Consider the following 22,478-nt stretch of genomic DNA (forward strand, 5'->3'; position numbering starts at 1 on the left):
TTGGAAAGAATAGTGTCCAGGAAACCCATAAATATAACTCACTAGGATTTATTTCTAGCAGGAAAAAGGCATTTCTGCTTTACCTATCCTGCTTGTCTTTTCCACCAAGCTTCTGATATTGCAGTCATCTACTAACTGGGTGTGCAATCCCCTCTCATCATGTGTATCGTGTTGGCATAACCATTGCCTTACCATCACCCAGCCCCAAAGAGAGCATGAAGTCCAAACACGTTTAAGCCATGTGTGCACTGAAGTGCTGGGAATGTGAAATGTGAGAAAACAGATGTACCGTTGGGCTGTTGCTTACAATTCTTACTATCTCCTTATGCCGTTTCTTATTTATTTGTCACCATCAAGCTCTGCTTATGAGTAATAACCTGCAGAAATAAGCTCTGGACAAACACCAAAATGACAATCTCTTCCCAAAAGAATGTATACACCAAATACTAAACAATAAAAGAACATTTTTTAACTAATGTGCTTGGTTTAATTAATTAATTAATTTATTTTGGGAAGCTACCACTTTCTCTAGCTTGTTTAACAGTTTAGTCTAAAACGTATTTCCTCAAGCAAGTCTTTCTTACATTTCTTGTCTCTAACCAATGTTTTGAATTTCTGCCCTGTGGCTTCAAGCTCATGTGACCAGGAAATAAAGCTGTAGAGCTCTGGCTGCAGAATATACTTCACTATAGGTTCACAAGCTTACTGCAAAAGTAGCATTTTCCTGCTACAGCCTAGTCTCCAACCTTTCTTGCAGTTACAGCCATACCTATATTTATCCAGCTCTGGGTAGCTGCTGGTAGTTTCACAGTTCCAGTGCTCCTGAGATAGGAAGTAGGGATAAACTGCAGGAATAAAGACTACACTATTTGCTGTACACTTCATAGCAGGGAGAAAAAACCTCTAGGCAACACAATCCTGTTGTAATTATAATTACAAAAATGGCATTAAAGCAAGATATTCTGGTCAACCAAGCATGAGGTCTGGTAGCTTTGTATTTAAAGCATCAGCTGGGAAGGACAGAGCTTCAGTAAACATCCAGCACAAAAAAAAAAAAAGAATGAAAAATATTAGGTTGAGTTCATATCGTTCTTCCCATAGCAATAAGTAATGCTCATGTTCAGTTTCCCCAGCACATTTTTCTGACTCAGTTGTGGCAGCTTTGATTAGTCAGGGATTGCAAAGCATTTCAGCTTTAAAGGTCAGCTGTTTCAGGGGCCTGAACTCAGTTTACCCTGAATTTTGGTATGCATTGTGTGGTATGCTGGGGGTAGGGCGAGTCTGTCCAACATCAGACATTTGGCTGAGAGAGCCTTCAAAGATATATATCCCCAAAGTCTTATTTTTTCTTAAGCTTGACAAATTATAGCAATTATGGTGTGTGCAGGCTCAGTGATCTTGTTCAGGCCACCAAAGAGCATCCCCACCTCCTGCAGAGCTCCTGCTCTCTGGGCAGGGCAGCACCGCTGCAACTGATAGCCACAAAAGGGCTTTGTAGATGTGAGTCTCAGAGCAAAACCTAGCATTATATGGTGTAACTGGGGAGAAAGGAGTCAAAAACCATTCTACTTCATCAATTCACTCCAGAATACTTGTCATCTTTATACAGCAAAGCATAAAATGGCTGCAGGCAAACACCAGGAACTCTGCATCTCAGCACAATTTTTATGCTTTGACATGTGCAGACGTACTATAAAATATGTCTTTTCATCAACAAGATGAACCCTGCTATTGTTACTTTGTACTCACTGCCCTATTTTGCAGGAAACTTTTGGTCTGTTTACATCTGTTTATGGAAAGAGAACAAGGGAAAGAGAAAAAAGAGCACCAAACTAGGAAAATGCTTTCTCTGTCAGCGCTACAATATTAATAGTGCTTGCCGTTTCATTCAGCAATAAATAACGAGCCATTCCCCTCTTAAAAAAAGGCAGCAAGAACACACCCTCAGCCAAAACTATCCCAAGCAGAAAGGCCAAGTTTCCATAAGTCAAGACTACATTCATTATATGTCTAAACAGTGCACAGGGTTTGCAGAAAGCAACTCATCTCTTCTAGAGCCACTACTGAATTGCATTTTCGGTGCTTGGCAGAGGTGACCAGGAGAACAATCACTGTTTCTAAGCAGGCCACTTTTTGTGGGGCTGAGAATTCTGAAGCATGGGGAGCAGGGCAGGTCCCAAGCACCCAGCTGTGGGGCAACCAAGGCAGGAGCTCAAGTTCATCGTCCTCTTAAATACAACAATTCTGCCTCTGCACTAATTCATAGAAAGAAGTTACATCATTTCTTGCTAGCTCATAGCTGTCAAATACTACTGTTCAAGCTTCCCATGGCTTCAGTTTCTTTTAAAATCCATATACAGTTACAGAATGCCTGTCTAGCAAACTTGCTGATCTAGCCTAGCTCTTTCCTTTGGAAAGTCTGACATGAAGTAGCTCTGCAAGAAGTTAAAGAGGCAGTATCAAATGTGTTTGCAAAAATGTATTTTTTTAGTATTTGTATTTACCTTCCAGCGGAATAGAATTTCAGGAGCCTGTAAATGATCTCTTCCTTTACAGATCTGGCCCATCCTTCAGGAAGTCAGTTACCTGAGGGCTTAAGCCTAAGGAAGTGCTCTAAGTTATGCACAAATGTCTTTATATTATGAAATGAAGAGCATTGCCATTATTTTTCATGTTTGATTGGTTTGGGTTGATTTTTTTTTTTTTGGATACTGCACTAGTATATAAATGTCTTTTGCAAAATAAGAAAATATTTTTTAATTTTGAATTTTTCTACTAAAGTGTAAGAAAAATTACCATGTGAGAATAATACCTGCTCGTGCAATCATGTCTGTGATGAAGATCATAACCTTTATTATACTCTTCATACAGGGCATAAGATTTGCTCTTGTTTGCCTCTGCCAGAAGGTAGTGATTACTCCCTTTTCAGACTGGAGCAATTAATCAGGGTAAGCAGCTTCTTCTGAAGTGAATTAAGTTTAATCACATGGTCCAAACTTAATTGCATTCATTGTATTTCTAACATGCCATGACTAACCTTTTTGCTTGATGAAAAAATCAGACAGAAAGAAAATACTGTCTTGAAGATGGCAATGGCTTTTAATAAGAGATTTTTGTGGCAGCTCTTCAAGTTGCAAAAGCACTGTCTGTGTCCCACTAGCCTTAGGCAGATGCGATCCAGAACACTTTTTACATCAACAAAAAGCCCAACAGCAGTTGATGGGATTTTATCAAAATATTATGCTAACTGCCATTAAAAACTGAAGTTACAGCGGCATTTTTATCTTTGCATTCACTGCTGCAGTGAATTGATATTGAAAGGGAAATAAAGCAGAGGTGGTATGGTTAAATCAAAATATGATATATCAATCATAATAAGATATGATAAGTCAAGACAAGATATATCACTATGAATGTGGTGAGGCGCTGGCACAGGTTGCCCAGAGAAGCTGTGGCTGCCCCATCCCTGGCAGTGTTCAAGGACAGGTTGGATGGGGCTTGGAGCAACCTGGTCTAGTGGAAGGTGTCCCTGCCCGTGGCAGGAGGTTGGAACTGGATGAGCTTTAAGGTCCCTTCATCCCAAACCAGTCTGGGATTCTATGTCCCTTCTCTAAACCTAGCAGATTCTGCAAACTGTTAACAGCAGTCCAAGACAGGTAAGAGGAGTGAGAAGTGAGCAAGGTACAATGTAACAGATGCAGTTTTTCTACTCAGGCTTTTTTTGGCAGTGTTGTTTTTAAATTAGTCCTAGATTAGATTACAGTGAAATATTACCCCAGATTAGAGCCATGTGCATCACTTTTCCCCCCTAGTTGCAAACAGATAACTTCTTCCTTATTTTAAGAATGAAAATCTTGCATTCACGCAGCTCTCTGTGACAGTGCACTGCCACCAATACCTACTGGTTTTGGTGCTGAAAGACTGCTCTTTTTCCCAGACTACCAAAATGTGCTGCATGGACAATCAGATGTTTATCTTCCTTGATACTTATATTAACTCATAATTTACTGAGTGGCTGTCTCCTTCGCTCAACTTTGCAAGAGGTTTGCAGATGGAGAACTTTGAGAGCCGGCTCTGCGTCATCAGGGCAAGTGGTGGAGACAGCATAAGATAGGAATCCTTCACTTTTCCTTAGCCTGACATCTTCCTGGCTCTGCCACTGATTTGCTCTATACCTGTGCACAAACCACTTAATTTTTTTTGTCCTATTTATATTTTGAGAGCTCATGGGTACTCCTTAGCACCTTATAGAACAAGTCTTTGAAGGAACAGAGCTTATCTCATACTCTTTGAATTCACAATCTAATATGAAAATTTAGGTTATAAGTGTCAAGGTATGAGGAGACTATGTGGGTCGAAATACATCTTGAGCCAATACTACAGGGATCTCACCTTATGGAGTCCAGTTTCTGGAACAGATACATTCTCCAGTGTTGTCTTATCTCAAGGACATAGTTGATTCTTCTGGATGCAACTGGAATACCCTATACTCGCCATAGGGTAATTCAGATGGAAATTCAAGCACAGATGTGAACATAGGGACAGAATCAGACAAAAATAAAAGACTGGGCCTGAAATGTTTGTTGGAGTGTCTCAGTTTCAGCACAGTTTGTGTGGCTCCCCAAAAGAGTGGTTTCCCAATCCTTCAGCAGTTAATTCCCAGCTGAGATGAAGACATTACAAACATTCCTCATCAGCAGCAAAACAGTATAAGAATGACTACTCCAGTGAGCAGCTGGAAGAGCTGCTCTGCTGAGAAAAGAATTGGATTTATTTTGATTTAGATCAAGCTAAACTTTGAGGAAAACGTAATTTCCTGCAGGCTTGAAACCTGGCTTCTCAGAATGCTCTAGAAGGGCATTTCGAATCCCTGAGGCTGGCTCCTGGCTGCTGGGGAGGCCAAGCCATGTGGTCCTTTCCATGACCTGACTGCATGACTTCTCTTTTGCAGCTGTCAAAGACTGACACCTTAATATGTCTTCTGAAGAATTTTACAGGAGATCAGATTTCATTGCATCATAATTCATATTAGGAAACCCATCTAAGCCTACCAAAAGACCACCCTTCAAAGGCAGCCCGTTTTTTTGTCAGTTCCCAGAATTCAAGGGACTCACATGCTGACTCTGCTCCTGCTGCCCAGGCCTCTCCCTGGGTACCCAAGGACTGAGCACAAATTACATGTCCATTTCAAAGACCAAAATGGCACTTGAGGTTTACCTAATGCTTCTGCTGGTCTTCTTTGCAAGGCAAAATTCATCCTAAGAATCCAACAGTCATAAAAAGAAATTGTTTCTTGAATATCATATTACACCCTACATATTAGTAAAAGCCTTTGAATTAGAGGCAATGGTATCTTAAGCTAACACAGTGTTAAGATTTGAGAAAGAACTAAATCTACATGCATCTCAGGTGCATTACTTTTTGATTTCTAATATTTCTAACTTGTGGAGAACTAGGCCTTGTTTAGGGTTTTTGTGATATTAGTTAAATCACAGAATAGCTTGGGTTGGAAGGGACCTTAAAGCTGATCCAATTCCAACCCTGTGCCACAGCCAGGGACACTTTGCCCTAGACAAGGTTGCTCCAAACCCTATCCCACCTGGCCTTGAACGCTGCCAGGGATGGAAAATTCCGCCTATGAAATTCTGATGGTTCCAATTGGGCCATTTTGCTCGTTAATTTTCTTCATATGTAAGAAAAAAAAAATAAATTGTGAGACAGCCCATCATCTTGCAAACAAGCAAAAATCTGAGCCAGATCAATTTACTCAACTACCAAGTGTTTTTACAACTCTGTGATGATTAGACTGCTACACTATATTTCATTCTTTGATTACAGCTGTTCTAACCATCACCTAGAACACTAAAAATGAGCTATAGAAATGATAACACAGAGATCTTGTGGCTGACAAATGTATCTTTTGGTGCCAATAATAATTTTTCCACAATCCCAAATGTGTTACAGTAATGGTTGCCGGTTTCATTCAATGCAACATACAGAAATCAGAAAACACTAGCTTGTATAGACATCTTTGAACTTCCACAGCACTTCCACATGCAAATTTTCAGCTAGTAGTAACTTGCCAGAAAACAAAATCTTAACCAAGATTTAAATGATGAATTGGAATGAAAAAGATTGCCAATGAGAGCTCAGCTTTTAGAAACAGACAGAATATGTAGCTCACATATTACTGTGTTCTTTGAAGGTAAAAGTATTATTTCAGATTTGAGCTGAGTCTTTATTGACCCATTTAGCTAGGCTGACACATTTTTAATACTTTAAAGTAAATTAATGATTTTCTGATAAAAAATGAACAACCTCATATTTTTTCTTGATTTATTCTTTGTCTATCAGGATAAAACGTCACTGATGTGCTTCATCCACTAAAAAGGCAGCCTACTCCTCCTCTCTTGTTAGATGATCCAGATCAGTTTGCTGTGACTACTTCATTTCAGTAAAAGGTAGAATGACTGCTAACTTATTAAATGTGTTAAGAGGACTTGTGTCAAAACTCTTCCCTTTTACTGTGCATTTTAGTGGACAACGAAAAGGGGAAAGGAGAAAATCCCATTTCCATTGGCAGGCAAGCAGCTGAAATTCTAATGTCTTCATTCTCCTTAAACTTTAAGCTAAATTGAAAGTTTTGATTGACCTGAAAACTGAGATTCCAACCAAATGAAATTACAGGAAGATTATCATTTTTCATGATCTGTGACAAACCTCTTACATGCACTAAACAGAGTTGGAAAACTGTAAAAGTTCTGATATTTGCCATGAAAAGTTTAAGTATTGCAGGCTCTAAAGAAACTTATGAGGATGGCAGATTTCAACTACAGCTAGCATTCTTGTTGATGACTGATGTTCCTTTTGGTTTGTTTATGTCTCCAGCATAGTCACCCTGTCTCAAATCTCTCAAAACCCCCACATTATATTGTTGGATTTTATAATTTTTTATTTTAAGGAAATGCTTATTTATTTTTTTAGTGTTAAAATCTTAACTCTAAAGTCATCAGCAACCCTTATATAACTCAAGGTAAGCCTCTCTTTCCAGAAATGCTTAAGTATTGCTAAGGCACAGTAGCAGGTACCTAAGTGCTTGTATTGTAATAAAATAAGAATATCTGACTTGAACAACATAAATTACCAAGTTCTTACAGAACTTTTCTTGGAACTAATATATTTAATATTTTCATTAGTGACTTTGGCACAAACCCCTAGAAAATATTAACAAAATATGATGGTGCCCTAAATCTGGGAGGCATAATCAATATGAGGAGGATAAAGAAAACCTTATAACTTGCACATAGAAATAGGATGTAGTTTGGCAAAAACATGTACTCTGGAACTGAAAGCAATAATTTATGCCTTGAGCTTGGAACTCTTCAAATTAAATAGCAGAAAAAGAGAAAAAGTTTTGGATATTAGTTGATCACAGGATAACTAAACCACTTATTAGTTGGATTGTATCTTGAAGTGAGTTAACAGAAATTTCCTATTAAAGCAAGATTATTTTAAATTAAAAAAATAAGCATAAGAACAGAAAAATCCACCTTATGACAGAGACTGGAAGACACTAGCTGCATTAAGCCTGCTAAAATGAAGCCTGAGAAGCAATATACTGCTTTCTGTAAATATATGATGATCTAAACATTAGGAACACATAAGAACTATTTAAGCTAGATGACCATATAAACACACATACATACTGCAGGTAGACATAAAGTGGATGGAAGTGAGCCATGAAGAAGAAAAGTTCTTGAACATCCTCCCAGTAAAAAAGCATGGGCCAAGGACTGAAACCATTCAGAAACTAAGGTTGAGCAACTCATTAAAAGAATTATATGCCATGGTTATCCTTTGTTATATGGAGCTGGTTTCTGTGAGCTGATGGAAAATGTGGACCAGGTTCTTACTGAGCTGACTCAGCTAATTTTGATGAGTGGAGGGAAAGCTCAGGAACTGACCAGCACAATGCAAAAATTCTGGGTGGCTCATGGTGGGTGATCTTCAGACTAACAATTGCATCCAGGGCACAAGATGAAACCAGCGTGGCACAGGATGAATGGCAACGGTGAATACTGCTGAATACCCTAATACTGCTGTGGGGAAGAGGGTCACACTGACTGGCACCTGCAGGGGGGACAGGAAGAAGATGGAAGGGGAAGTCAGTCACAGCTAGCCAGAAAACCATCTGGAAAATAACATCTGTCATTTCTTATGTACGCTTCTGATTTTCCACCTACGTGACTTGAAAGCCTCGACTTCATCTTGAAAATATATGCACATAAAAAAGCCCCAGATCTAAGTTTTCTCACACTGAGCACTTCAAGATCTTCCATAAGTTGGGTTCTTCATACTTCAACTGAGTAAGACTTAATACTCAGTAAATACTCAGTAAGCACTCAGTGTCTTTTACGAGAAACCCTCTCGGAAATGCTTTATTTCCAGTTGAACAAACATTTCATTTAAGGATGCATTAACAACCCAAACACTAAAGCTTCACAACATTTGAAATATTTTTCCAGTAAAACAGTTCCTGTACCCTTAAGTATATTTTTTCCTAGGCTGACTTCGCAGGAAACTATACTGAGCCTCAGCATCCATTATCACAGCTGAAGTATCTATACCACAAATATACAATGTCTAATTTAACTGATGGTAGTGATGGTTTGTTACTCTTACTGTTATGGTCATTATTGTGAGATAAGTCACTGTTTTTCAGAAAAACTGCATCTATTATTATTATTAAATTATTATTAATACTGTTTTCTATTATTATTATTATTAATAATAATATATAAAAATACTGGAGGAGTCTGTTTCTCTGCCACCATCTGAAAGACCATGTCATCCCTTGTATATACATACCTCCTTCACTCTTCTGCTTTCTTTCCTCCTATGTTCATTTGCCACCCAAGACAGGCATTACTGTAGTTCTCTTCCAGACATTAGGTCAAAATTTGCTACATGTGCTATGACGGCTATAATACCTCTCAATTAAAAATGTAGCTTTAGTCTAGACATGTAAACAATTTCGTATTTATATTTGTGGAGGCCAGATTAGCCAGAAACTGGCCAAAAAGAGCTTGTCAAAAGCCATATTTTAAGCTGAAAGAAATTATTTTTCAGGTAGCATGGTGTTTTTAGAAAGCTGAACGTGTACCTGAGGAAGATTTTGTGTTTGAGGAGCAACAGGAGCCAACTCCAGGGCTAGGCAGAGTCTGCGTCAACTTGATTCAAGCCAGATCCATTGTCTCAGATTCGGTGTGCACTATGAACTGCCAGCACCAGGAGGATGTTGCTGAAAGGCAAAAGGAGCATGAATACAAAGAGTTTATATCATATAAATGATATGATATATATGATTACATATGATTACAAAGATATTATATCCTATAGCATAAGAAACCTAAAGCACAACATCATTAACTGTTAAAATATTTTGAAGACTTGCTATCAATACTTTCTTCTGATCTGAACTGAACAGCAGTCTTTAGAAAGCTGATGAAGAGAGTAAACAAAGGCCAATCCCTGCCCCACTCAACAGGAGCCACACACAGCAGTCAGAGCAAGGGGGTTAGGGGGGTTGCAACCAGTAAAACAGATAAAGATGATGTTAGCCTGGCAGGCATAAGAAAACTACTTACAAGTATGCTACTAAGGTAACTACTTATTATTATTAATCCCAGCCCCCCAGGTTTAGAAGATGTTGTAGGTAAGCAGGTGAGTGTTGTCCCCCTTGCCGGATGCTGGGTCCTTAAGGAGGAGGGACTGGCAGAGGTGGCTCGAAGGGGCTCCACCAGGAAGGGCAGAAGAGACACAGCCGAAATGTGCTGCCTGGAAAGGAATGAAGCGACCAGGGAAGCTTTGAGGAGATATGGCAGTGGCTAACATCACTGTTGGTGGCAAGAGCTGAGACCATGAAGGAAGGCATGAGTGTAAACACATGAATTCTTCAATGTACCTGCTGTGCTTAGCATGCTGTAGCATAAACATGGGGAGATGTCTTGACCCAGAAGGAAGCAAAGAGATGGTACTGGGAAAAGTTGTTATAATCTTCCTAAATAGCTGCCTTGTGCTGGCTAATGCTGGCACAGCTCCCATCTGCATCATGCTGGCCACTGTCCAAGACATTTCAGCCTTGCTGTTCCATACGTGGTTCTTTGACAATGTCCAAATACAAGGCAGTTTCTGGCTGTCCATGTGAGTCTTTTCCTAAGCAGGCACAGAGCACAGAATTTTTGAGCAGATTTGGGAGTCCTCACTGTCCTCCCTATACTCTGTGCGCTGTTTGAACAGCTTTTTCCCTTGGGAATGTCTTTAGACCCCTTGATTTCTCCACTTAGGACTGAGCTCCAAAATAGCACTTATGAGCTGACTCTCTGTAGTGGGCATGGACATTGCACAACCTCGCAGACTCTATCCACAACCACCAAAAGGAGCACAGCTAAGAAAGTTTAACTCCAAATAACATATCAAGGATTTATATGTAACATAGAATATATAAACCCCATCTTACTATCAGATCTCCAGTTTTTCCTGCCTTCCACAAATGACTTTAGCTCCATACACAGTTCCCTATAGTTTCCAAGAATGACAGAACAATCCTGCATTACTCCTTTCCCACCCTAACTTTGTCTTTCCAGCAAAAAAAGCCTGTGTTCTGGCCTAAAACTATTAAATAAATTATTTTCATTTGGCCTTGTATAATAAATAAGAATTTGGATTCTTGTTTGATTAAGCTTGTTTGCAGCTATGAAAATGTAAGACTAAAAATTTATACTTGATTGCAAGCTCATTTCTGTAATAAAATGCAGACTGGTTTTGTCTGTCTGGTTGGCTTAATCCACTGGTTACTCAACAAGCTGTACCTATAACTGCAATTACATATAAGCTTTACCAATTGAGCCAGCTGGCTAAAATCCTTTGATTGTTCCCTGTTTGAACATCTACTTAACATAACTGGTTACAAAATTCTCAATGGGTACTTGTGCAGATGTGGGTTTAGGCAATTTCTAGATTGCATGATTGCATGAAGTAAATCTATGATGTCTAGACTTTCTTTCCCACATGACTCCAGTATAGAAGGTTTTGACCAGCACTGTCACAACCTGTGTAATTTATACATAGGTAGTGTATTTTCACTGTACACAGGCCAAGTTCCTGTGTACACTGATCTCTGCCAAAGAACTTTTCCAGTTGCTCTTTTTTTGATCAGCCAAGCCATGATTCTAACACCAATTCCCTTATTATTACAAAACAACGAGAACCAAACACCAATTTGCTGAACAATGTTTTGTTCATTGAAAGTATAACAAAATCATCTGGTATTTCTTTCCATTGTTCTTGTTTCTGCAAAGGAAAAGTTTTTAATTGCTTTATAAATTTGCAATGACATGTAATTTAATTGTCAAGCTATTTCTCAGTGCTAGGAGAACAGATCTTTTTCATTTCTTGGTAGTTCTTTACTTCCTTTAGATTTCTGATGAAGAGATTCCTGGCTGTTGAGATAATGTAATTACCCCTAAATATATGAAACATAAGCTGAATCTTTCATTCAGGCATTTCTGCACAGACAGTCTTAAAAGTACTCTCCAGAGTTACCAGGCTTAAAAAGAACTTACAAATACTATTTAAAAATAGTGATGATAATGACAGTCTAATTTTTAATGTCATCTCACCTGTGATTTTGCCCTCATTTGAAGAAAAAACAAACAATCAAACAAACCAACAAAACCTATGAAAATGTTTTATTCAGTATTAAACTGATTGGTATTGTGAAAAGGAACAGTAATACATAAATAAAATAGTATCTATAAATAAATATATATAAATATATATATTTAAAATAAATAGATATACATAAAGTAATATATAAATAAAATACAACTACCCCAGATTTGCTTTAGTTTGCAACTTCGTGTGCTTTGATTTCACCTTAGTTACTTTGGTTTCCTGGGTCTGCTTAAGCAGTGCAAGGAGGGGACAATACTTTAGGACCAAAATATAGAAAGGATTTTTTGCAAAAATCTAGCTGAAAAAGACAGCAAATTACTTTAGTCCTAAGGCTTGGTCTGAACATGCTTCTTAGCAGTTTGCTCAGATGGACATATTGATTTAATTGGCTGCGTTGAAAACTGTGAAAACAGGATATAACTCCTGTTGGTGTCTGTATTTATTTAGGATCCTCCTGTAGCTAGGACTCTTTGGAAAACAATGGTTCACACTGAAGTTCATTAGTGTGGGTTGTAACACATGTTATTGGAATAATCTGAACAACTAACCTGTTACTTGTGACTGCATGTTTCACCAGCAAGAAAAGAAAGGCAACTAACCCTCAAGATACTCACAATTTCCAGTACAGTTTTTGCAGACTCAGGAGGTCTGGGTCCCACTAGCTCGTTTTCGCTAACCTGAAAAAAGGACTGTGCCCTACCAACCTTCCAGCTCCCAAGGCAGCCCTCCTGCAGCACGTAAGACTCCATTCTGCTTACAGATATATATTTCCTACTTCATGATCCTCCTGACACCAATGCTGGCAGTGCCAAGTGCTCCTGGAATGGGCTTTTCCAGGAAAAACAGGATTGGTTTTGTTAGAAACCCTCTGGGCTTGTTTCGGTTTCAGAGTGACAGAATCCATGAAATCATATCTGTCACTAAGAAAGCTACTGAATCGTTGCTCTGGTTGTGGTTTAGACAACCTGATTCTTATGAATGTGTTTTTACTAACTGATTGTACAGCTGGTGTATTTTTCCAACCTCACAAAGCCTTCGTACCAGTCATCTCCTCCTCAAATCTGCTTGCCTTCAGGATATACATCCTGCTCTTGGGATTCAGAAAGAGCCACCTGCATCCTGCTGTTTGAGAATACTACATACAGATGTACACATATAAACGTATACATACACACACATTTATATATATAAAATAAAAAACACAATCTTTTTATTACCCCCTACCCAGAAAATATGCTAACAGTTTCCATTTTCTTTATTTTTTAAAACTAAAAACTGATGTAATTAAGTAGTTCATGTTTATAATCACAAAAATCTTGCTTCACAGCACAGTTACAAGCCACGTTATTCATGATATAATACACAAAGTATGAGCCATATGTCTGCAAAAAGAGGCACACAAGTCATTATGTAGAAGCTGTATCTTTAATTTCAAACATAATTCGCAAGAACTTTTGGTTACTTAATCATTTCTACCTCTTTCCTATTTGGAAGCAAAACACACTGGGGTCAGATTCAGTTACAGCCCAAGATAATGTAACTCAGATTAGCTCACTGTGATTACATTGGTGTGAATGCTTTTCAAAATCTCAAGAGAAAAGCTTCTACTACAGATTGTTTCAACTCAATCCCTCCATTTGGCACGCAGGAACACTTTGCTCTTCCTCCACCACTGCAGCCACCCACCCTCCAGCATCTTTTCCCTCCCTAGAGACATCTATGGCAGTTTCCCTTAGGATGAAAGCTTATCCCTCCAGGCTAGACATAAAACCTTCGCCCCCTGAGGTAGCAAAGGTAGTTCGAAACAAAGGAATCCTTTATTTTCCTTAGTCTCAGTGACAACGTATTCCTTTGGTACAAGGAAGCAGCTTCCCCATGGCCCCTCTAGCACGCAGCTCATCCCTCCGTCTGCACACAGCAACAAAAGGAGATGTCTCCCCTCTAGCTGGAGCCCCAGCAAAACACAAGGGCTATGCCATTAGCAAAATTCTGTTTTCCACGGTTCATCTCTTAAGTCCTCCCTGGGGTCTTATCTAGAACTGGAGTTACCTTTTTTTTTTGTAGAAAAGATAAAAATTACATGCATAAAATTAACTGATGTGCATACAAACACAGACTTACAGATATCTTAGACTGTAAGAGAAACTGGAGTTCCTTCCTTTCTTGGACTGCCTTCAAACTTGAAGACAGTTTCCAGGAATAAGAAAGTTTCTGTTTATTCTACTAACTTGTAAGACACAGCCACCTAAGTAAAAAAAACCCAAATTCTCTTACAGAAAATACAATTTTGGGTGCTCTAGTTAAAGTTGCCAAGGATACTCTTTATTGTTAATTTATTTTGTCACCCTTTGGGAGCTTTTTATGGTGTCTATAAGGAACACTGAACTTGTTTTCACAGATCCCACTCACTTTGTCATATTTATTGCTCTCCTGAAATTAGTTAGAAGCTAGAATTTGGTGCAGTGTTTCCTCTCTGGTGTTCCTGTTTAGCTATGGTAATATGCTGGATAGTCTTTGCTTTATGTTCATGTAAAAAAAAACAACCCACAAAACCAACCCAAAATCCAAGCATCAGCACTATCTGCAATTTAAAGTTATCAGCCTTTATCAAAGAATAGTTAGAAAGCTAAACTTCTCTATATTGACATTTCTAAGTGGTGTCAGTTGTGATAGTTAGATGCAGAGGTAGGAGTGCAATATCAACTTGCTGGAGGTATTCTTTATGCAATTGTCATTTAATATTATATGCAAATTCAAATTCTTACCTAAAATAATGTATCTCAACCTAGAAGAGCTTTAGAAGATGACCATGGCTGGCAGTGAGAGCTATGACAGTTTCCATACTTTATAACAAACTGTGAAGGTTTTTATTTTTTGGTTTTGTTCCTCCGCATCAAGCTTCAATCTTAAGGGTTTGTTTCCTTCTGCTGCACAACTCTGCAATACTTGGAGATGATCAAGTACCCGGTATGAGGCGTGAATTGGGTAAAGCTACAGTCCAATTTAATACTTTGCTAAAAGTTTACTTGGACCTGGATCCTCAATTCCTTATAAATTAATCAAAATAATAGCATGTAGATATAGCATGATAAGGTTACAAAATCTTACCTTAGAAACACAATTGCAGACATATGCCTTGCTTTATACATGCAGTTACAGATTGAGAGCTGCATGTACAAAGCTCTGACAATTTGCCTTGGTTCCATAGCTTTTGGTATGAGGTTGATGAGTATTTGCTTTCCATTACAGCCAAACACAAGGGCAATTTAAAAACTGGTTCTAGTGTTTCTCTCCATTTTGAATACCGAAAGAAATATGCCAACAGGGCCCCAAGTTCACTGTTAGACCTTAGAGATTGTCTAATGGAACAACCTGGATGCACAGAAGTCTTAACTCCTGTTGCAAGTTTACCTTCCATCAAAATCAGCTTCACTTGTCACTTCTTGTTCTGAAGCAAGTTAATTACACTGGAAATGTTCAAAGTCACGACTCAAAGTAAAATGTAAGTGTTGAGTACCAAAATGCTTGTTCACCTTTCTAAATTACACTCAGAGTGACAGTGATCCAGTCTAGCAATCAGCCAGAAGCAGAGAAATGAGGCTTTATTCCTGGTTTCAGCCCACTGCTCTTCCCTGGACACATCAGTGCCAGGAAAGGAGCATCTGGCAGCCAAAGAGAAAATTGCCAGTGGGCTGACATGCAAACAATGTCAGCCCTGGACTCTAGGAAAGGGCTACCCCCTCTCCAGCTGTTTCCAGGGGAGGTGGAGAATCAGTCGTCCTTAAATCTGTCCCTTCCTTCTCTCAAGAAAGAAGGATACCAGAAGCAAGAAACATTGGCATGTTTCCACTGCAAACCTGCAATATACGATAACGTAGGAGAGAAGCCACTTGAGGTTACAAAACTAGTAGGTGTTTACAGAAATAGCTTCGCAAGCTTCTAGGAGTGCTTAGAGCTAAAATGTGTGCTCAGACCCAAATTCTGTCTCCTGGAAAAGTAATGGAGAGTGAAACCTGTTGCTTTCACAAGTGACAGGACTCACAAAAGAGGGCATACATAAATGACAGTAGTAACAGAAGAAGCCACGTCCTGTTAATTCTCAGTCGCAAACTGCTAGCCATCCATTGGGATGGTAAAGGTGCAGAACAGATCGAAGCATATTAGTGATTTAAGCGTCAGGGTTGTGATAGCCTGACTGCAGTCTGAAATCCCAGGAGCGTCAACTCTCCCTTCTGGAAAGAGAAAAGGAGTATCATGCAGTTGGTCTTGCAGGCTTATTTCAGACAAGGTAGAGCTTTAAAAAAAAAAAAAGGGCATGATTATGTGTCTGATTCAAAAATATTTTCTTTAAAAGGGAGTGAGATTGCTTTTATTCTCTTTCCTCCTTGTTCTTCAAAATAATCCTAACAAGCAATTGAGAAATATGTAGTGATCCCCCAAATCATATATATGTATATGTATATACACATACATGTGCACACATATTATTGCATTAACACCCCATGAGAATAATGTATAATTCCTAATATTACATAGAATATATTGTGGTTTTAATACCCTTGCAGATTAGACAGTAATTAGCAATTAGTACTAACTTGGGGTTAGTTCTAATGGAAGGCATTGCAGGTATTGCATGTACCATGTTGCAATTCTGCGCAGGAGCTGGATCAAGCAGACACCTGGGTATTGCATGCTTCTCCCTGGGTACCAGCTGCACCCTCCATATTCCATTTGTCATCAATGAGTCCTTCAACAAGGTCCCAGACACAGCTCTTAGCTAAGCACAGGCTGAAGTGGGAGACGTCAGAAAGTCTGAGCTCAGTTTGGAGGGGCTTATCCATTTGGCAAACAGCCTCACTCCAGTGGTACGTCATCTTACACTTGGCCAGCAACCTCAAGGGCCAGATGCCAAAGAGTAGAGGATATTTCTCCAGCAGCAGCTAAGCTGATGACTGTACATCAACCTTATTTTGCCAGCATTTAAGTTGTTTCATGTCTAGTGAGAAGAGCTCCCACAGCTGCCTTGTCCTCCTAGATGCTAGATGCTTTTGACTGACAGTCCCTAATACTGCAAGAGAATTTACTACAGTTACCCAGTATGGAGTTGCTGCTGTTCAGCTCTTTAAATTGAAACACATCCTTATGTGCCATCTTTTCTTTTTATTTTATCTTTCAAGACAAAGTTGTACTGCCTGATGAGCCCTAAAGATCCTTTTCTTCTGAATGTACCCTTAAGATCTTACACAAGCAGCACTTCAACAAAGTCATTTAAGCTCTGTAAGATACAGCACTGTAAAGTTACTGACCTAACTGCTAGCTCCCCAGGAACATACAAAACATTATTGTACCACATAAGCAAAGGAGTTTTTAGTCTGCTGTTTATTCTCCTGCTTGCATATGAAAACTCACTTTTTCAGGGTTGCAAGGCAGAATTCAAAGGGCTGAAATTAATATCAGACCACTGTTTCTCCTTGATACTGTGATTATGTGTTATCCATAATGCATTGAACAGGTAGTGACATGAAATTTAATATCACTACAGGGCTTCTGTACATTATTCGTTGAAAGCTGAAGGTCCTGAATATAAGCATGTGCACTGCTTTCACCTTTCCTACTGTAACCATCCCCCCTGAAGCAAGCAAGGCAACTTCAAAGGGGTGAAATTTCATATATATCTGCAGTATCAGCTCCTAATTAATTGTACAGATTTCTAAGTTCATTAAAAACAGAGGATGGGAACTCCCAATGACATTTGGTAGACCATGGAGTGTGGTCAAGAGCTGTTGGTGTTATTTGGCTGTATTCATCCCAGATCTACTGCTGTGAAAGAGCCCTGGGTAGAGCAGATCTGCATAACTATCTTCGCCAAAGCTCTGCTGGGTCCTTTGCATGATAGGTCACATAGCTGCTGGCAGAATTTGCATTGTGTAGCCAGCCTACAACATCAGAGCTTTTATGGGGCAAATCAAACCTTTCATCTAATATCAGCAACTTCCCATCACCCCCTGCAAAAGTTGCCATGGACACTTGTGTTAAAGTAAATGACTGCTGAACCATGCCTTTGCTCTCTACATGATTTGGATGAGTTTGTTACACATGAAGGCATACTAAACAGTAAATATGGTGATAGTAATTAATTTTTGTGGTCTATTATCTTCTTTGAATATCACAGAATAATAATAATAATTAAAACAAAAATACAGTCACCTAAAAATACTAAAAAAAGACTTCCTACAAAAGCTTTCCATCTGTCAGTCTCTGTTATTAACAGCTGTTGTGACTGCCTGGGATGTTTCATAAAAGGCTATGCCCTAAAGCATCTCTCACTTGGCAGTAAACGCATTAATTAAAGATATTAAACCATGAAAATTTCACAGAAAATAGCCACCCTGGTACTCATGCGAGATTGTTTCAACATCAGATTGTGAGTAGCAAATAATTGAAAAAATGTGCTATCATCGCTAAACCAGTTCACCAACACTAATCTATTTAAACTCTCAAGCATAAACACATAGTGTTGATTGATGCGATTCCTGGAACAAATTCAGAAAACAATCACAAATGTGTCAGGCATGTACAAATGGTCCCATTCAACAGCAGGGAGACTGTTTGACTTTGTTTCCAGTTTCCAGAGCAACAAGTAAATCAAGATCTTCTACAGATCAGAGACACTATTCCCAGCAAAATGCACACAAATATGCATTCAAGGATTTTCACAGACTTGTAGAATCAACTAGGTTGGAAAAGACTTAAGATCATCAAGTTCACCACTAAACCATATCACTGAGGGCCTCACCTACATGGTTTTTGAGCATTTCCAGGGATGGTGACTCCATCACTGCCCTGGGCAGCCTGTTCCAATGCCTCAACACCATCTCTGTGAAGAAATTGTTCCTAATATCCAATTTTAGAGACATTTACAGCAACATGATGAGATGCAACAACAGTTCCCATGATGATCTTCAGTTGTACACACAGTTTGTTAATCTTACTATTTATGGTTGCCACTGCAGTAGTCAGTCAGACCCAAACAATATGGACAGTGGTCAAAAGGAGGCAGGCTCTGTCAAAGATGTCCCGTGGCCCAGAATGTCATGCTCCCAGCAAATCAGATGTGACAAAGACTATACAGAGGCAGGAGCTCAGCTGCTATTCTGCAAGGGAAAAACTAAAGATACAAGGGACTGTCTCAAAGCTCAGGGCAGACTCTGGAATTTTCTCCTTCTGCCTTGGACTTCAGCTTCAGGATTATGCTTTCAGTAATGATAGAATGAAGTCTGACAGGCTAAATCAGAATAATCCTGGCCCTGAGAATCACTTTCATAATTGAAAACAATTGAGAGTACAGCAGAGTGGCCTTTTTTTTTTTTTTTTTGCTTTTATTTACATTTTTTCCCAAATGACTTATTGCGTGCTTAAATAAAACATTGGCCCTACTCCAGCAGAAGGAAGCACATGGATGAGTTGCTGCCATTACATCTTGTCTAGGCAGCTGAGATGCTTTGGGAAAACACCTGTGATGCAAGTACACATCGTGGTAGTGAACTTTGCCAAAGTAAACCTTTAATCCATGCGAACACTGCACTGCTAAGTCCTTTCTTCTTTCCCCTCTTTTATTATGAGATCACTTCTCTGGTAATTATAGCATAAAAAGCAAAGATGCAGTTAACCTCAGTGCAGCCCCACAGGCAGGACTTGCTCACTCAGGAAAAGTAAATTAATAAAAAAGAGGAATAAACATCCTCATTTTTTTTTTTGACATTCAGCACAAATGTAAAGAGCCTGAGCACAGGCTGATGGCCAAGTGCCAGGACTGTGATATTCTGCAACTGGAAACACACACTTCTCAGTTTCTGACCTTGATGTCTCGTTAATGCTGTGTGGTGGCAACTCACTGGGCAACTCTTGGGCTTTTCAGAGCACACTGCTCTGGTTTGTCTGAGGCTGCTCCTGGGCAAAAAAATGCTTAAAAGTGAAGGCTCCAAAAGAAGACAAAGAGGTATCCTTACTCTCCCATGAAAGATGTTAAGGACTGTAAATTAAACATAGGAAGACTAGAGCACATTTTTTGTCCAGGAGACCATAGTACCACTTTGCACAAGGCATGCTGAGCAGGTGGCAATGCCTGATCCTGGTCTGTCTCTTTGGCACTGCAGTTGAAGCTCTTCTGGGTGTCAAGCGAACTCTTGGACCCAAAGCTAACTACTATGGTCCCAAAGACAGGGAATGCAAGGGGTAGGCTAGAGCCATGTGTGTCATGCTTACTGTAATGGCATAGGTGAGAAACCTACCAATGGTCTTGAGGACAAGAAATCAGTTGTTGGAAAATTATGAGTTTAAATTTGCATTTTTTTAAAGAGGAAATGTGATTTTGAGAGCATACATGAAGAAGTGGAGAGTAGCAGAGGTTTTTAGTCATTCCAGAATACATCTGGTTTCACCTGCTGTTATCTCTGTTCCAGCTAAATGACCCCTGGGAGTGAAATGCTGAATAAATATTCTGGGGACATATCTCCCATCATAATCAATACTTTTTCTTATTAGTTTCCTGTTAGACCCATGACATACTAAACATTTCTACCCTGAATGAAATTTAATTCCAGCCTCAAGATATTCAGTTTGCTTGTAAGCAATAGAAAATAAAAATAAATCATAGAAATTTAATTGGCCCCTTTCATTCGTGAAGAGTGCTGAATCAAGTAAAAAAGGGAGACAGAGTGCTTCTGCAATAAAAACCTTTTAATCTGTTTCTAAAGGGGATCCAATTAAACATCTTTCATGGTTTTATTTTCATTAGCATTTTAACTAGGAGAACAATGCAGGCCTTGACACATAAATTGCTGATGCTGTGGGTCTAAGGGCCTTTGCACTGACCACCTCACTCTGCTCATCTGTTGCACAGTATCACTTGCTAACACAGACATAGAGTATTTTATATAAACTTCACAGGTACATGCACTGAAGTGTAGTTTTAGAACAAATAATATAAATATCTGAAAAATCATCAAATTCCAAACCAGGTTACAGACTGGTTTGGGGTCTGGTGTTTTGCCTGCAAAATGAACTGCTTTTTTGTTACCAGAGTGAGCATTTCAAAGGATCTGCTCCTAATTTGCATTACCATTGCCACAGAACCTAATTCAAAGCTTTTTAAACTCACTAAAGGAATTCATTGGACTTCAGCCTCTTTCCTTTCAATTCATACTAATTTATACATTTGTATGGGAGGGAAGACAGGGGAGATTTAACCAACACTAATTCTTTAGTTCAGGAGGACAAAATCAAGTTCTGATGTAAATGAGCCAATGAATATCTGCTCCCCTCTCTGACACCAGCTAGATTTCTTTCAAATGACGCACGAAGTCATGAAAAATCAGGTTTTGGTTCCATATAGGCCCATTCCTATAAAACTCTGATCCCCCTGAATGCCCTTGGTACAAGTAGGAAGACTTACTTATGCTAATGTATGATGAAATCTTACCCTTTTCATTTAATTAAAAACACCCTGTGCTACATGTGGTGACATAATCTCATGAAAAAGGAATAGAGTATATTTTACCAAAGGAAAATAAAATGGATTTTTATATATTTTTGATTATCATTCACAAGCTTTGTAACAGTATGGCAAAATCCTCAGCTTGTAAAGCCATTTCAGTGTGAAAGAGCATGTGGAGTTTTATGCCTGAGGAATGGCTTATAACTGTGACCAATTTTCACATGTATAAGCAAATCTACAGGTGCAAGTATCCTCCTTCAGTTACACAATGTAATTTTTCTAATGACACAAAAAGGCTCACAGTCTTGGCAAAACATGATCCTGAGCTTTTCATGAGGAGTTTAAGACATTACCTTTGATTTTCAGTGTATTTCCTGAATGCACAGTATATTTATCATCCTACTCACTACAAAAAAGGCCTAAGCATGCAAAATGCCAACAAAAACTTAAATAAATGTCAAGTGGAAACTGAGCATTAAAAAAGTGGGTTTAAGTCATGGAAATGTACATGATTTGTTTTGCTTATGATGATGATAAAATTGAAATTTAAGAGGCTACTTTTGCAAATAATAACAATGACAAATGAATTGAGTACCAAGCATAAGTGTCAAAGAAAAAAGAGTAATATTCAAAAGAGGCAAATGCTTTAGGAAGAAAGGCAGCTGCTTGAAAGTATTGTGGGGTGTAGTGGCTGTAGAATGCATTTCAGTGAGCAAAGTCTTTCTGCCTACCTTTTCAGCTATACCTCTCTCCAAAAACACAACTGCATTTTAAGCACCTCACAAAGTCAGATGCATGTTTAATTTTACATAGGAGAGCACTCCCTCTGACACCCTGCTGACTAGGAATGAGCTTTTTTTCCTCCTTCCTCGTGCTGTGAATGTAAAAATAAGTGTTCAGTATTTCCTAAAGTGTGGAGCACTCCCTTTTGGAGAGGGATAGTCAGGGCAAAATGGATGCAAGACTGTGAGACTCTGTGGTGACGGATTATGCTTATTGCATAAGGAATAGATGGGGTCCAAGTGAAACAGTGGTTGAAATGGTTTTGGAAATAGGCATTGACATGTGCTAAAATACTTTGCTGAATTTGTGACTATAGCACTTGCAGGAAGTTGAGCCCAAAATCAACAAAACAGTTTTTCCTTAAAAAAAAACAAAACCCAACCTCAAAACCTAATAGTTCAAGTAAGTTCTAGAAAAAGGCTAGGGAATGTAATAAAAAACACCTCCTCCTGATGTCATCCAA

General features: G+C 38.9%; 1 long non-coding RNA gene across 1 annotated transcript in view; it reads right to left on the reverse strand.

Annotated features, from left to right (window-relative positions):
- Window positions 1-4,390: 4,390 nt before the first annotated feature.
- The window catches only part of LOC130601980 (uncharacterized), a 65,523-nt gene continuing 47,435 nt past the window's right edge, over window positions 4,391-22,478 (reverse strand). The window contains exons 2-3 of the long non-coding RNA XR_008972785.1: window positions 9,164-9,301; window positions 4,391-4,489 (exon numbers count right to left, since the gene is read on the reverse strand). This is a non-coding gene — a long non-coding RNA (uncharacterized LOC130601980). The remainder of the gene's footprint in view (window positions 4,490-9,163; window positions 9,302-22,478) is intronic.

This window comes from Pezoporus wallicus, unplaced genomic scaffold, assembly GCF_028554395.1.
Source record: "Pezoporus wallicus isolate ANWC-B61680 ecotype Strahan unplaced genomic scaffold, APGP_CSIRO_Pwel_v1 contig_5967, whole genome shotgun sequence".
NCBI classification, from domain to species: domain Eukaryota; kingdom Metazoa; phylum Chordata; class Aves; order Psittaciformes; family Psittacidae; genus Pezoporus; species Pezoporus wallicus.